At 40.0% G+C, this 16,428-nt stretch overlaps 1 long non-coding RNA gene across 3 annotated transcripts in view; it reads left to right on the forward strand.

Moving 5' to 3' along the window:
- Positions 1–16,428, forward strand: part of LOC309654254 — a 52,133-nt gene that overhangs the window by 9,627 nt on the left and 26,078 nt on the right. For 2 of the 3 annotated variants that reach the window (XR_014260074.1, XR_014260075.1), the window contains exon 2: positions 6,695–9,409. This is a non-coding gene — a long non-coding RNA (uncharacterized lncRNA). The remainder of the gene's footprint in view (positions 1–6,694; positions 9,410–16,428) is intronic. The other variant, XR_014260076.1, reaches the window with a different exon arrangement.

Below are 16,428 nucleotides of genomic sequence, written 5' to 3' on the forward strand. Positions count from 1 at the left end.
CAATCCATGAACATGGGGTGTCCCTTCATTTGTTTGTATCTTTTATTTCTTTCAGCAAAGTCTTGTAGTTTTCACTGTAAGATCTTTCACTTCCTTGGATAAATTTATCCTTAGGTATTTTATTGTTTTTGATGCTAATGTGAATGGGATAGTTTTTTGTCTTTATCATGACTTGTATATCCATGTCCTTCCTCAGGTTTGGGAAGTTCTCACTATTATTTCTTTAAACTCTCTGCCTCCTTCTCCTTCTCTTTTCTTCTCTTCCAGACTCCAGTTATTCAAATGTTTGCCCTTCTGATGGAAATTGATAGCTCTTGTAGGCCTTCCTCACTCTTTTTAAATCTTAGTAAAGTTAGAAGATGAGAGGGAACTATTTTTATCTTCCTACACTCCACGTTACTACTGCTTTCTTTCATCTGCTCTGCCCTGCTACAGATGCTCTGTATTGCACTCTTAATCTCATTTATTGAATTTTTCAGCTCCAGAATTCATTTGGTTCTTTTCTATATTTTCATTCTCTTTAGTAAAGAACTCCTGTCCATTAATTTTATTCATTATTTCATTGAACTGCCTTTCTGAGTTTTCTTGTAACTTGTTGAATTTCTTCACAACAGCTATTTTGAATTCTTCATCATTTAGAGCATAATATTCCATGCCTTTGAGTATGTTTACAGAAGAATTACTATTTTCTTATTGTGATACTGTATTTCTTTTTGTGATAATATATTTCCTTGGTTTTTCGTATTGTTTGCAGCTATTCACTTCTGCTTTTACCTTCGAAGTAGCAGACACATTAACTAAGCTTTTATTCTTTCTTTGGTTCTTAATATTCACCAGGCTGGCCATTTGAAACTTGTCTTTTGTATTCCACAAGGTGGTGCTATAGCTCATTTTTGGCTTCTCCTCTGCCAACCATTCATGACCTGTTTCCTAAGCATTCTCCCTCACTACTGGAGCTTGCTCTCACAGAGGCATTCAGGAGCACACACCAGGATCCAGCAGCAGAGTTAGGGGAGGTATGTGCTTGGCACCTGGGGCTTTGGGAGTGCCCTGCCCAAGCCTTTAAGACCAGTTCTTAGTCTTGTGGGTTTTGTGCATACAAGCCCTGTTGGCTTTCAAAACTAGATGTTCTGGGGGCCCAATCTCTCAGCTGCAGGTCTTAAAAGTTGGGGTGGCAATTTCAAACCCTTCACTCCTCAGAGAGAATCTCAGAGTTGTGAGTTCCCTCCTTATTGTGAGTCACTGTGACGGGGTGGGATTCATGGCAAGATTGTGTCAGTCTCTCCTACCCATTTTGATGTGGGATTTTTCTTACTCGCCTGATGTGTAGGAGTTGTTCAGTTACTTTTCGGATTTCTTTCATAGGTAGGGAGCTATTCTCTATGTAGCTGTAGATGTGGTGTGTCTATGGCAGCAGGTGAGTTCAGGATCCTCCTACGCTGCCATTTTGATCCAGTCCTTTTTACTGTTTTTTTCTTTTTTTCCTTTTGCTCCTTTGATTGGATATTTTCAATTGATCTATCTTCAAGCTCAATTATTCTTTCCTGCTTTGTCAAGTCTAATGTTGAAGCTTTCTACTGATTTTTCAGTTCAGTCATCATATTCTTCAGCTCCAAAATTTCTATTTGTTTCTTTTTTTATGTTTTCTCTTTGTTGAACTTCTCATTTTGTTCTTGTACTGTTTTCCTGATATCCTTAAATTACTTGTGTTCTCCTGTAGCTCTCTGAGCATCTTTAGAACAATTATTTTAGATTCTTTATTAGGAAATTCCTGGATCTCCCTTTGGGGGGTGGGGGTCAGCTCTGGAGGTTTACTGTAATCTTTTGGTGGAGTCCTATTTCCCTGGTTCTTTGTGATCCCTGTAGCCTTGTATAGGTGTATGTACATTTGAAGAAGCAGTCACCTCTTCCAGACTTTATGGACTAACTTTGGTATGGGAAGACTTTTACCTGCAGGTAGGGACATGCTGGAGCATGTTGTGACCCCAGGTCCAGTGTGCAGGGTACCACGTGTTGGGGGAGGGGGTATAGCAGCACTGGGTCCAAGGGACTGTGATAAATCTTCTACTCAGCCTCCTGGGGTCGAGAGTATCAACAGCCACATAGTTTGGTGAGCACTGTGGGTGTCCACAGTGGCTGCAAGAGCTATCAGGGTCCTAAGCAGTGCCTCCAAGTCCAGGAGCTAAGGACCAGGACAGGCAGCAGAGGTAGCTGGAGCTGGTGGTGTGCATACCCTGAGCTGCAGGGGCCAGCTGCAAGTGCCTGTGTAGTGGCAGGAGCTGGTCACAGACATACACATGTAGTGGTGGGGGCCAGAGCAGACAGAAAAGGCCGGAGCCAACTATGGGCATGCTTGCAGATGCAGGTTCCCTGGCCATCATTATGCATGCCTTGGCTGCTGCATCCCACTGCTGGTGCAGAGCAGTGGTGGCCAGCCGTGTGGGTCAGGCCAAGGCTAGGCAGGTGCACAGCTGGAAGGGCTAGCTGCAGGTGAGTACAGTGCAAGCGAGTGACAGAAGAAAAGGCCTTCTCCGGGTCCACAAGTGTATTGTGAGTTTTTTGGGGGGTGTGGGAGGGAGGACTATCTCCCATGGCTGGACAGTGTCCCCTTGGGCACATGCGCTGCATTGGAGCCCAGTGATGAGGGTAAGGCCAGTACACTGCTGAAGGGGCTCTCCCTGAGTATACACACAGCAGAGGGGATCAGCTGCAAGAATCTAGGCTGATGTCTTGCATTTGTGTAGCCGCACAGGCCAATACAGATCCTGGGCTCCAGACGGGGCTGGGGGGAGGGGTTGGGAATAGACAAGGACTCAGGCAGCTGGCATCAGTGAATGTGTGAATACCTGTGGGGCAAAAGCTGGTGAAGTCTGCAGGGGGTCCCAGGCAGCTCTGCTGGCCCTTGGTTTCTTTAGTGGGGAGAGCTGCCAGGTTTGTCTGCAGATCAGGTCACTGGGAGACATGATCACTCCTGCTGTGTGGCTACTCCTGGTAGCCCCTGCTTTTCTTCTCTGTTTCCTGCCATCTCTGTATGTCTCAGCTTTGCCAGTTGGAGTGGGGTGAAACTGGTGGAGGACATTCATGCAGTGCCCTGAAAGGCTGGGGAAACTGGTAGCTCACCCCTGCAACTCTTCCAAGGGAGGGGAGCCCTCCCTACCCGGAAAGTTCACTTTTGGTGCTGAGCAGTGCCAGCTTGGGGATGGGATGAGGCACACAAATGATGACGCTGTCTTCTTTCCCTTTTTGAGCTGTTATTCTCAGGGGTTTTGTTCAACTGTGTTGCTAAAGTTTAAGTGGATTCCAGAGCTCTCTCAGAGCTCTTTCTTTTCATGGATGGCTGTCTAACTGTTCATCTTTGTTGGGGGACAAAGGCTGGGGTCTCCTATGCCACCATTTTTATGACATCACTCCTGAATTGTACTTTTGATTACTGCCCATCAGCTTCATGGTTTCAATTCGGTCTTTTCCATCTTGCTCAGTGCCTGGACTGATGGACGACATCTCTAAGGACTAGATCAAGGAGCTTCCTTGTTCCAGGTAGAATCTTTCTGATCTTTAAACAAAACGTCCAGAATGACTTTGGTTGAAGTCAGTAATTAGCCGTGAGATCACCAACTTCATTTGTCTGTTTTACTCTCAAAACCAAGATGACAGGAGTGTTCTCTGGGCAGTTTGCCAGCCCTTCCAGTATCATTGCTCTGTCTTCAGTAAGCATGCAATTTGGGGTTTGAGATGAGAGCCCGGGTGACCCCATAATAACTTTCTGAGGCTGGAATTTCTGATAGCATTTTGGGAAAGTTACCCCTTTTGTCCACTGTGGGAAAAAAGCTCCAGTCTACCAGATTCTTGGGCAGATAAGAGCTGTCAAAAATGATTTCTGCAGCAGCATGTAGGCAAATGTATACCCCTTTCTCTTGATCACTACTTCCCAAAAGAACAGCCTGTCTTTTTAAATAACTATTTTCCATGGCAACTTCCTCCACACTGAGAGTCACAGTAGTCCAAAGCTGGCCCGAGAAAACTCATAACCTTTGTTCCCAAGTTACGTTTTCAAGCAGCCCAGACAATCCCATCCATAGTGGGGAAGGGTCTTTGCTGAGGTTAATGAGAACAGTTCATTCAGGTCTTGCGTGATCAGTTTGGGAATATAGATCAAAATATTTTACAAAGCAATAGAATAAGCCATGAAAAATTCTAATACTTGCTCACAAAGCCAATGCAGAAACCTCAGTACTCTGAAAAGTTTCCCTGCCGTAATATTGGCCCACATTTCAGAAGGCTGGAGGGGAAGCACTAAGAAGCAATTTTCTTGGTCAAAGAATAGTTTGTCCTTTGGCAGAACTGAAAGTCTGAGCAGCATTTCATAATAGAGCCCCTTGGGAATGATTTGAAACAGAATAGGCTACAGTCATTCCCTCATTGATCATTCAACAAGTATTTACTAAACATTTACTACGCCAGGCTCTCTGGGGACTCGGTGGGGTTTCCAAAGATGAATCAGCCCTGCATCCTTCACCATAGAAATGTGGCCAGACTGGTGGAAAAGCAAAACAAAAGCATCAGCAGCAGCACCATAATAGTTCCTATTTATTAAGCACTAGGAACTGTGCTAGGTAGTCTCATTGCATCTTCGCCACAGCTCTGCCAGGGAGGCACAGATGATAGAAGTGCGATTCGGAGGTTCTGGTAAACTGGACCGCGTGTGCACAGCTAGCGTGTGGCAGAGTCAAGATGAAAAGCAAGGCCACTCTGACCCCAAAGCCTCTAACTTGATGTACACCATAGGATACACTGGGAGAAAGTACACTGGAAGTGATCTCAGGTGGCCTCGGCCTGCAGCAGCTTGAAGCAGGATTTCGGTTCCCGGCCACATATTGAGGTCGGGCCGCGGCTGTGAGAGCGCTGAATCCTAGCCACTCGACGAGCGGTCAGTGACAAGGCCCTGGCCCTTTGGCTTTGCAGAAATGAATTCCCACAAAGACGGAAAGTAGTGAAACACGTGAAGTCTTTATTAGGAGGAAAAAGAGTACGTGTGGATAGACACACAGGTGGACTCAGAGAGTCGCGCCCTCATGGTAGGTTAAACCACTTACATGGGGCATTTCTTCTGGGTTTCCTTTGGCCAATCATTTGGTTTTGAGTACGTATTTGGTATATCTTGGGGTCCTCCCACGTGTGCGTGCATCTCTTAGCCAAGACAGATTCCAGCGAAGAGGCCTATGGGTAGGTTGACATCACCTACTATGGGGTGGCGCCCCCTACCTTTTGAGCTTCAAGGAGCTTTTTCTGTGCATGCATAGTCAGGAAGGTCTCCTTGACTTCAAGAATGAGAAATATGGGGTCTCTATTTATCTGGGCAGGGCTCAGACTCTCCTATTATCCTGCTATTATGGAATAGCTGTCCACAGAGGATGAACCCCAGCTGCTCAGCCTGGGCCCCCTCTATCTCCTGCCTCAGAAGTCCTAAAGAGAAATTACATCTCAGCCTTTTTCATTTGGGGGTATCAGAAATCATGTTCACCTAAACTTGGTAGTGTTCTTTTTTGCACATTTAACATAAATCTTTCCTTGGCCTGTGAATAAGCCCAGCAGCTTACTTCTGTTTCTCATGCCCACTTAAAATTTAGGAAAAGTTACTCATTGGATTATGGATCGTAACATCTTTGGATGGGACCTTTCCTAACCTGACCTGTTTGTCCTGGGGTAGTAAGTCCCACTCTCACCTAGGCTGCTATGTGTCCTGTCTGCCCGCTTCCCTGTGTTCCCTTCCTCTTTCCTAGGAGACACCTTTGCCATATGGTTCCCATAGGATTTATCCATATCACCCCCTTTCCTCAAGAACCTGATCTAATCCAGGTGGCCAGAATTTTCCATTCCCTGGACTGAGTGATTGGTCCAGATATGGACATGGAATCCAATCAGATCAGTCTCCCCTGGGACTTTTCTGCTACCGCCAAAGAGTCTTTTGCCCCTGGGTGTTAAGTTGGAAGAGTATGAGTTCAGGAATCCATTTGCCATCTTGCCCAATACAAAGAGCTGAGAAAGCAGAGTGAGGGCTCGCTGACAATATCGTTGTGACCTAGACCTCACATACCTAGGCTAGCAACATGGGCGATCTTTTCAGTAAGTACCCTCTCTCCATAAGCTAGTATGAGTTGGGTTTCGTCCACTAGAAACCACAACTTCTGAATAATACAGTAAGGCAGTTTTCTGCAGAGTTCTGTGATTACATGTACCTCAGCACTAAAAAATTGTGTTCACTCTCAAAATACATATATATGCATGTGTTTATTACATACTTACGTTGCTATACTAACATACTATGTAATTAAAGAATACACAAAATATATACATCATAAAAGGATGATTAAAAGCTAAATATAAATAAAAATTTTAATGTTTTCTTTCTGAACCCCTTTGAATTATCTTGCAAAGTTCCTGAATGGTCACATCCCACTTTAGAGACCACCTATGAATGGAGTTAGGAGGGTGAGAGAGGAGGCTGGGCACTACTGAGAAAATCAGAGCTCAGATATTAGAAAATGGGGCAGTTTCTGTTGGTGATGCACTCTAGGGTGACACTTTGCTGGTAGGTGATGGAGATCACTGGCAGAGATGAAGGACATTGGACCTCAGGGGATTGGGGAAACAGGACAGAATGACAAGTACCTCAATAATGTCCTCTACTTTTCAGCATCAACACTGAAGCCCTCTGCATCCTGCCCATGGAATTCATAATTTTCTCATAACTCAACTTTGACTCCCATCACACTGTATCATCGGTAGGTGACAAACCTTCTCTTTGACTTAACTGTAAACATTTTAACCACATTTTGCTAAGTTCTGCATCCCTAATGCTTATTTAACACAAGACTTGGAAACTTCTGTGATGAACAAGTGCATTCATTACCCCAACTTAGAGCCAGGAAAGGAAATAAATTTAAGGCTCTAGCTTGGCAAGAGATAAGATAGTAAGAAATCCAATGTATCACTTCTCAGCTGAGAGAACTTCATGTTAAGCTTTGTATGGGTCACTTTAAACCTGTGCATGGTAAGAACTGTAGTCTATATCTACTACAAAAGGGAAGAGACCACTTCTGATGCTTTCCCAATGACTCAAAATATAATAGCAAACATTCAGTATATGTGACAAGCTCTTAATACGCATCAACTGAAAAAATAAATACTATCATCCTCAATTTACATATGTGAAAACTGAGTCTTACAGAGGTCAAATAACTTGCCTGAGTTCAGAGAGGATTCAAACAGCATCATGTGACTTCAAAGCCCTGCTATATCAGAGCTTTCATTTTTTTTAAGTAGCACTCTCTCCTGTAGATGGCCCTGGCTTCAATCCCTCCCAATCAAGATCCAGGATCTAATCCCTGGATCTATACTGACTGTAGCCCCATTTAACCCCTTCACTGACATTCTGCCTTTCTGAGCCTCTCAGCTTATTAGCACAGCACCTTTGCCTGGTGTTACCCTACATGGAATCCTGATTCTCGCAACTCTCTGCTGCCCCCACCTGGCGCCCAGAAGTACAGACTCCATCATTTCAGTCTAATCCCTTGTGAGCGCTATCCGATAGCCATGTCTGTAACTAAATTTTCTAGAGGCCATATTAACAAAGAAAAGATGAAATTAACTTTAATAAAATATTTTGTTTAACCTAATATATCTAAAATATTATCATTACAATACCAAAAATGTGTTAATGAGATTTTACATTCTGTTTTTCATCAAAATCTGGTACAAATTTTACACTTGGAGTACATCTGAATTTGCACTAGCCACATTTCAACTGCTCAGGTAACTACATGTGGCTAGTGAGTTCAGTATTCTACGTCTTAGCCTTAGACATTAAATCTACTCTTCATGTCTGATTAAATTAGTAAAGTGGTTCCCATCTGGAGATAAAATGGTATTACCAAGTTTTAATACTTAACTAATGGGTTCTACCAAATCTAAGTGAACTATAATAGAAGGATATCACTCGAGAGTCAATTTGATATGGTGGGGAGAGCACAGGCTTTATAGTCAGACGTTCTCAAATTAAAATCTCAGCAAAACGGTAGATAAAAGGATCTTCACTAATTGATTGCTTACAGTAGTGAAAAATTAAGCTTTTTTTTTAAACATCTTTATTAGAGTATAATTGCTTTACAATGGTGTGTTAGTTTCTGCTTTAAAAAAATTAAGCATTTGTTTAAATTTCCCTCACTAGGGCAATGCATAACAAAGTGTGGTATATTCCCATATATTCCCATGATGGAATATAACACATCATTTAAATGAACAAACTAGATCTACATGTGTGCACGACACAGATATAACTAAAAAAAGATTAATGATAAAATGTATCATAGGATACCTTCAGTATGAGATCATTTTTTTAAAGTTTATATACATGTAAAATTCTGTAATACATTGTTTGTGGATATACTCTAATGACATGCAGTTATGAAGACGTGCCTGGAAAGATATACATCCACTTTGGAAGAGTGGTTCTCTGGCGATGGAAGGAGGGAAATGGGGTGACAGTGTGCAAAGTAAGACTTCAACAGTATTTGGAATGATTTATTGAGGAGGAGGAAAAAATATTTAAGACAAAGACTTAGGCAGTTAACAAATGACTACAGCTCAGGAAGTCCCTTGCCTGAAGAACACTTTGCTCAGCCTCTTAGTAGTTTTGAGGAAGTAAAACCAGCAAGTGCAATTCTTAATCTAGAGACTTTCTAGACAAGCTTCCATCTCAAATCCGTTTTCCAAGGTAGCCCATCTTCCCACAAGGCAAACCCGTACTTCCACAACACTGGCTTAGAAAAGGTTAGAGAAGATGATAGGAACAGCTATAAATACTGAACTTACCACCTAGACAAGTCTGGAAAGAAATGCCTTTCTGAACAATCTAATGATTTCACTTAACTGAGCATGACAAGACGTGCCTTGACAGTTTGCTCAATCTGCAGGATTTCTACTCAGAGCTGTAGACAGCAGAAGAAAACTTAAAGTAATTAATGCAAAGTTAATTATCATGCAGGCATTGGGAATTTAATATAGTGCTTATAGAGGGTTTATTCCTGGACATATTTTTTATCAACATCTCCTAACCCATCTGTGCTTCTACAGTAAGGTTTCTAACGCTAAAATCCTATGACTGTTTCCATTTGCTCTACCATAATTATGCAAAACTGTGTGTTTTGTTCTGCCTGATCCTAGTTCAATTTAAACACTGATTAAATGGGAAATAAATTAATGTGATGCAAGTGTGGATGGAATCATCATAAACTGGTGCTTACCTACAGAAACAAACCATTCACTAATGAGATAATTGTACTCTTTATTTCAGGGAACACATTTGATGAGATCAAATGGAGTGCACACATTCATGGGCCCCAATAAACAGGTATGTTACAAGAATGACAGTAAATTAATTTGAAGAAGCTCTTCTAGCACAGGATATGCAGGCTCTAGTTAGAAAAATGAGGAGTCCAATGAAAGAGAAAACATGTGATCTGCCTTGCCCACTCAACGATGTTTGTCCTACCAAGGTAATGTGACTTTTTTTTTCTACTTTGTTTTATTCACTTCTGTATCTCCAGTGCTCAAAACAGTGCTTGGTACATAGTAGATGTTCATTATATATTTGTTGAATGAATGGATGAATGTTTTAGGACCAGTAAACTCTCTAGCTGGGCACCAGCACTTCATGGTAGTTCTGTAATTTCTCTCAATACTCCTCCTCAAAATCAAACAGATTACTCAGAAAGACCTCTTAGGCTAAACTTGTTATGATAGTAGAGATGAGATTCATCTAGGGGAACAGCAACTGTAACACATTTTTGCAAAGGGTCTGGCACTGAAACATTCTGTGGACACTATGATCATCTTCCATTCAACAAATATTTAACAGGTATCTATTATGTGCTTTGGTGTATATAAAAAAGGAAATAAAGAGACCCTGCCTTTCAAGAAGATTGTTTTTAGTAAGATTATTACTATCTATAATACTACATGAGATAAATACCCAAAAAAAGTCATAACAACACATAGCTCTTAGGGTAAAGTGGATGGAGAAAATATTTCCAATAGCAGTAGTCATGAAAAGCTTTATGTAAGAGCAGATATTTGAGATGGGTCTTGAAGCAAAGTTGGGATTTGACAAGTGGAGACAGATACTGGGATACAGAGAAGCTCAAGGTAATGTGACTTTTAATCAAAGAATGGAGACAATTAATTCTCTGATGAATAAAACATGCACATTTAAAGTAATAAAAATCCCAGGTGGTCACCTGAGAATTTCTGCGGAGACCACAGTAGACTTCCACAAACCAGCATAATGCCACTGGCCCTGGATTCCCTGCAGATAAAATTTGGGGGCTCATTAAAGGTATTTTATGTCTAATCTTTTTAAGCCCATGGTGGCTTAAAAAGTGGTAGCTACAATATTTCAAGCAAAAAAGACTTAACTAGACCCCAGCTTTTCGGGAGATAAGCCTGGATTGGACCTGCCAAAGTAGAGTTCTCAGCAGTTGAAGCATTCACTGTGCACTTTGGTGATGAGGGATGAAACAGTCCTCTGACTTCCTCAGAATAGAACTCATGGATGTCTAAGAACATGATATTCTAAGCATGAACAGGTGACTTTCTTGGTGGATATAGCTCATTACTAAGCAGGCAAGTCCCTCAACCCATGTTATAGCTACTTTATTTATTTATTTATTTATTTTTGGCTGTGTTGGGTCTTCGGTTCGTGCGAGGGCTTTCTCTAGTTGCGGCAAGCGGGGGCCACTCTTCATCGCGGTGCGGGGACCGCTCTTTATCGCGGTGCGCGGGCCTTTCACTATCGCGGCCCCTCCCGTTACGGGGCACAGGCTCCAGACGCGCAGGCTCAGTAGTTGTGGTTCACGGGCCCAGCTGCTCCGTGGCATGTGGGATCTTCCCAGACCAGGGCTCGAACCCATGTCCCCTGCATTGGCAGGCAGATTCTCAACCACTGCGCCACCAGGGAAGCCCTCAACCCATGTTATAGGAGTAAACCATGTCCATCAGAGAAATGGAGGCATCACAGATACTGGCAATCAGGTGTGTACAGGCCAGGAGAGCAGTAGGAAAAGACAGAAATGCCTGAACTTTTTAAGAAAAAAACATTCCTGGGCTGAGATAATGAGTCCAAGATTTAGCACCACATTTTTAATAGTTTCTTTTTGTTTCTAATTACAAAGTCAATACTTCCTCATTTAAAACAAAATCCAAATAAACACACAAAGAAAAATAACATGAAAAAACATCCATGACCCTATTTATCCAAAATGTATGTTTCCTTTCAATGTTGTATGTAATTATTTAAGAGCAGGGTTTCTCAACTTCAGCACTGCTGACATGTTGGACCAAATAATTCTTTGTTGTGGGGGACTGTCCTATCCCTGACCTCTAGTCACGAGATGCACCACCTCAGTGTAGCAGCCAAAAATGTCTCTAAACATTGACAATGTCCCCTGAAAGGCAAAATAGCATCCAGTTGAAAACCACTGTTTAAGTGAAGTCACATCATACAATTTCAAAAGCCCCCAAATTTTTTATTGAAGTATAGTTGATTTACAATCTTTTATTGGTTTCAGGTGTACAACACAGTGATTCAATACTTTTATAGATTATACTCCATTTAAAGTTATTACAAAATATTGGTTGTATCTCCCTGTGCTATACAATAGATCCTTGTTGCTTATTTAATTTATACATAGTAGTTTGTAGTTCTTACACCCTTACCCCTATCTTGCACCTCCCCCTTTCCCTCTCCCCACTGGTAACCACTAGTGTGTTCTTTGTAATTGTGAGTATGTTTCTGAAACCCTCAACTTTCACTTAACAATATATTATAAGCATATTTCTGTGTAATAAGAAACAGAAACTTTCTGTGTAATAAGAAACAGAAACTTTCTGTGTAATAAGAAACAGAAACTTTCTGTGTAATAAGAAACAGAAACTTTCTGTGTAATAAGATTTCTGTGGCATCTTTTTTAATGGCTTCAGAATATTCTACTACATGATGCACTATAATTTAGTAAACTGTCCTTAATTTATTTAACCAGTCCTTGTTTTCAGTGTTGTGCTAAAATATGATGAAGATCTTTGTACATGCATATGCTGGCACAAAATTATTTCTTAGATTATATTTCTTAAGATTTCTGGGTCAAGATGGGGGGGTTTTTGGGGTTTTTTTGGTTTTTTAATGTCCTCTTATTTTAAAACTTTTGACAAACCCTTGCATTATTTTCTTTCTTTTCTTTTTTTAATTTATTTATTTTATTTATTTATTTTTGGCTGTATTGGGTCTCCGTTGCTGCACGCGGGCTTTCTCTAGTTGCAGCGAGAGGGGGCTACTCTTCGTTGTGGTGCGCAGGCTTCTCATTGCGGTGGCTTCTCTCATTGTGGAGCACGGGCTCTAGGCACACAAGCTTCAGTAGTTATGGCACGCAGGCTCAGTAGTTGTGGCACACGGGCTTAGTTGCTCCGCGGCATGTGGGATCTTCCCGGACCAGGGCTTGAACCCATGTCCCCTGCATTGGCAGGCGGATTCTTAACCACTGCGCCACCAGGGAAGCCCCCTTGCATTATTTTCTGTTTGAGATTGGTGTCAGCCTTTACCTGGGACATTCTCTCCCACACTGCACCATGAGTTCAGGGATTTATTTCTCTATTTTCTATATGCTGCAATATCCACACATTGTCTAGAGCTGTGCCTGGCACATAGTTGCAGCTCAATATCCATTAAATAGATGAATGGATACGTGAAAGATGGCAGTTAAAATTTCAAACTCCTTGCAAACTGCTAATTTTGAAACTTATCCAAAAAGAGTACATTTAAGGTTGATTCTGAAGTAATAAATAGGTTATAAATGTACTTTGACTTCAGAGAAGAAGGAAGGGTATTAAGAGGCAGATTAAAAGTCCAAGACCTGAACACTTCAGTTTCAAGTTTGCATGAAGAGATTTTGGTGGAGGTAGGGAAATGATGAATTATTTAATGAGTCTCCTTAGCTCTGTTGTTTGTTTAGAAGATAATACCTATTCACTACCTCATGACTTTACAGCTTCCTTACTGAGAAGAAAAGAATAAAAACAGAAAGTGGTGTCTTTGAATATTATTGTAAATCAAGACTAAGAAATTTGGAAGATGCCACTTTGACTAAACGTTTATGTTTTGTGATGGAAACATTCCAAAATGAGTTTGAATAGTTCATTTGTGTTAACACTTTGTACCTGTTTGTATCTAATTAGTGGACCCCGAACCCCAAAGTGATTGAGAAAATACAAATTTGATTATAAACAAGGGTATGAGAAAAATGTTTCAAGCAATATTCCATCCTTTGGCTCTGTCCACCTACAGATGGTACAATACATCTCTCTTAAACAAAACCCCCAACTTGTTCCACTGATACATTCTCTTAACCTCTCTTTAAAGGTAGGTAAGTTTTATTTTTTGTGATAAGCTACTTCGTAGAAGAAACACAAGTGGAAGATAAAGAATATGATGAGAGCCTCAGGTAGGATTCAAGGAGTCCTAGCCAGGCCATTCATAATTGTAAGAATTAAAGGGCTTCCCTGGTGGCACAGTGGTTAAGAATCCACCTGCCAATGCAGGGGACACGGGTTCGAGGCCTGGTCTGGGAAGATCCCACATGCTGTGGAGCAACTAAGCCCATGCGCCACAACTACTGAGCCTGTGCTCTAGAGCCTGCGAGCCACAACTATCCAGTTAACTACCATAGTGAAGTCATTAAGTACTTGGAAAATTACATAACTGCTGCTGAATTTATACACACATCATGCTAAAAATGTTTCCATTATTTTGGAAAGCCATTTGATAACATGATGAAACAAATTAGAGTGTTTGGTAAAATTCCTCTTGAAAAGGCACTATTTGAAAACAACTTTGCATTAATTGTCTAAACTAAGAAATTCTAGATGTTATTAATGTTAGTCCTCAACCTTGGGAACACATTAGGATCATCTGATAGCATTTTTCAGCTTTCTTTAGTTAAAATTGATGAATAAAATTGTCAGATATTTGAAGTATACAACCTGATGATTTAATCTACATAAACATACATTATGAAGGGATTCCTCACATCAAGTTAATTAACACATCCATTGCCTCACATATTTACCGTTTGTGTGTGTGACTGAGACACTTGTTTTACTCTTAGCAAATTTCAATTATACAATACAGTGTTAAGCCACTATAGTCACCATGTTTTACATTAGATCCTCTTATAGCAGAAAGTTTGTCCCCTTCTACCAACCTCTCCCTATTTCCTCCATTCCCCTGCCCCCAGCAATCACTTTCATACTCTGTTTCTATGAGTTTCACCTCTTTTTTCAATTCTACATATAAGTGATACCATGCAGTATTTGTCTATTTGGCTTATTTCATTCAGCATAATGCCCCCAAGGTCCATGCACATTATCACTAAAGGAAAGATTTCCTTCTTTTTATGGCTGAATAATATTCCTCTTTGTGTGTGTGTATGTGTGTGTATTGACATTTTCTTTACACATTTATGGTCAGCAGACTTAGATTGCTTCTATGTCTTGGCTATTGTATATAATGTGCAACAAACATGGGAGCATAGAGATACCTCCTTGCCATAATGGTTTTGTTTCCTTTTGATATATACCAACAAGTGGGATTGCTGGGTCATGTTACTACATGACCAACATTTCTATTTTTAATTTTTTAATTACAACCAACAGTATACAAATGTCGGATTTTCTCCACAACCAAACCAGAATTTATGTATTATCTCTTTTTTTTGCTTTTTTTATTGAAGTATAATTTATTTATACTTTAGTTATAACTAATGTTATATTAATTCAGATGTACAACATAGTGATTAGATATTTTTATAGATTATATTCCATATAAAGTTGTCAAAAATATTGGTTATATTCCCTGTGCTGTATATTACTTCCTTATATCTTATTTTATATGTAGTATTTTGTACCTCTCAACCCCCTTCCCCTATCTTGCTGCTCTCCCCACCCCTCTGCCCTCTGATAAACACTCATTTGTTCTATGTATCTGTCTGTTTATGTTTTGTTACCTTCATTTTTTTATTTTTTAGATTCCACATATAAGTGAAAACATACAGTATTTATTTTTCTCTGTCTGACTTACTTCACTAGTGATAATAACATCCAGATCCATCCATATTGTTGCAAGTGGAAAATCTTCATTCTTTTTTATGACTAATATTCCGATGGAGTATTATATGTTATATATATGTAATATATTGTATATATGTTATATGTATAATATATTGTATATATGTCATATATATAGTGTATATGTTACATATATATTGTATATATGTTATATATATATAGTATATATGTTATATATATATAATATCACATCTTCTTTACCCAGTCATCTGTTGATGGACACATAGGTTGTTTCTGTATCTTGGCTATTATAAACAGTGCTGCTATGAACATGGGGGTGGTGCATATATCTTTTTAAGTTAGTGTGTTTTTATTCTTCAGATATATATCCAGAGTGGAATTGTTAGATCATATGGTAGTTCTATTCTTAATATTTTGGGGAACCTCCATACTGTTTTCCATAGTGACTATACCAATTTATATTCCCACCAACAGTGAATGAATGTTCCCTTTTCTCCACATTCTTGCCAAAATTTGTTATTTGTGGTCTTGTTGATTTTAGCCTTTCTGACAGGTATGAGGTGATATCTCATTGTGGTTTTGATTTGCATTTCCCTGATTAGTGATGTTGAGCATCTTTTCATGTGCCTCTTGGCCATCTTATCGGTTATATCATTTGCAAATATCTTCTATCATTCAGTAGGTTGTTTTTTCATTTTGTTCATGGTTTTCTGTGCTGAGCAAAAGCTTTTAAGTTTAACTAGATCCAATTTGTTTATTTTTGCTTTTGTTTCCCTTGCCTGAAGAGACAGATCAAAAAAATTCTACTAAGAATTATGTCAGAGTGTACTACCTATGTTTCCTTCCAGGACTTTTATGATTTCTGGTCTTATATTTACGTCTTTACAATTTGGGGTTTATTTTTGTACATGGTGTGAGAAAATTTTCTAATTTTATTCATTTATGTGTGGCTGTCCAATTTTCCCAGCACCATTTATTGAAGAGAGACTGTATTTTCCCCATTGTATGTTTTTTCCTTTTTGTTGTAGTTTAATTTACCATATATGTGTGGGTTTAGTTCTGATCTCTCTGTTCTGTTCCATTGATCTATGTGTCTGTTTCTGAGCCAGTACCATAATGTTTTGATTACTGTAGCTTTGTAGTGTAGTCTGAAATCAGGGCACGTGATAACTCCAGCTTTATTCTTTTTTCTTAAGATTGTTTTGGCTATTTAGGGTATTTTGTAGATAAATAGGA

Source organism: Balaenoptera physalus (assembly GCF_965194825.1).
Source record: "Balaenoptera physalus genome assembly, chromosome: 2".
NCBI classification, from domain to species: Eukaryota; Metazoa; Chordata; class Mammalia; order Artiodactyla; family Balaenopteridae; genus Balaenoptera; species Balaenoptera physalus.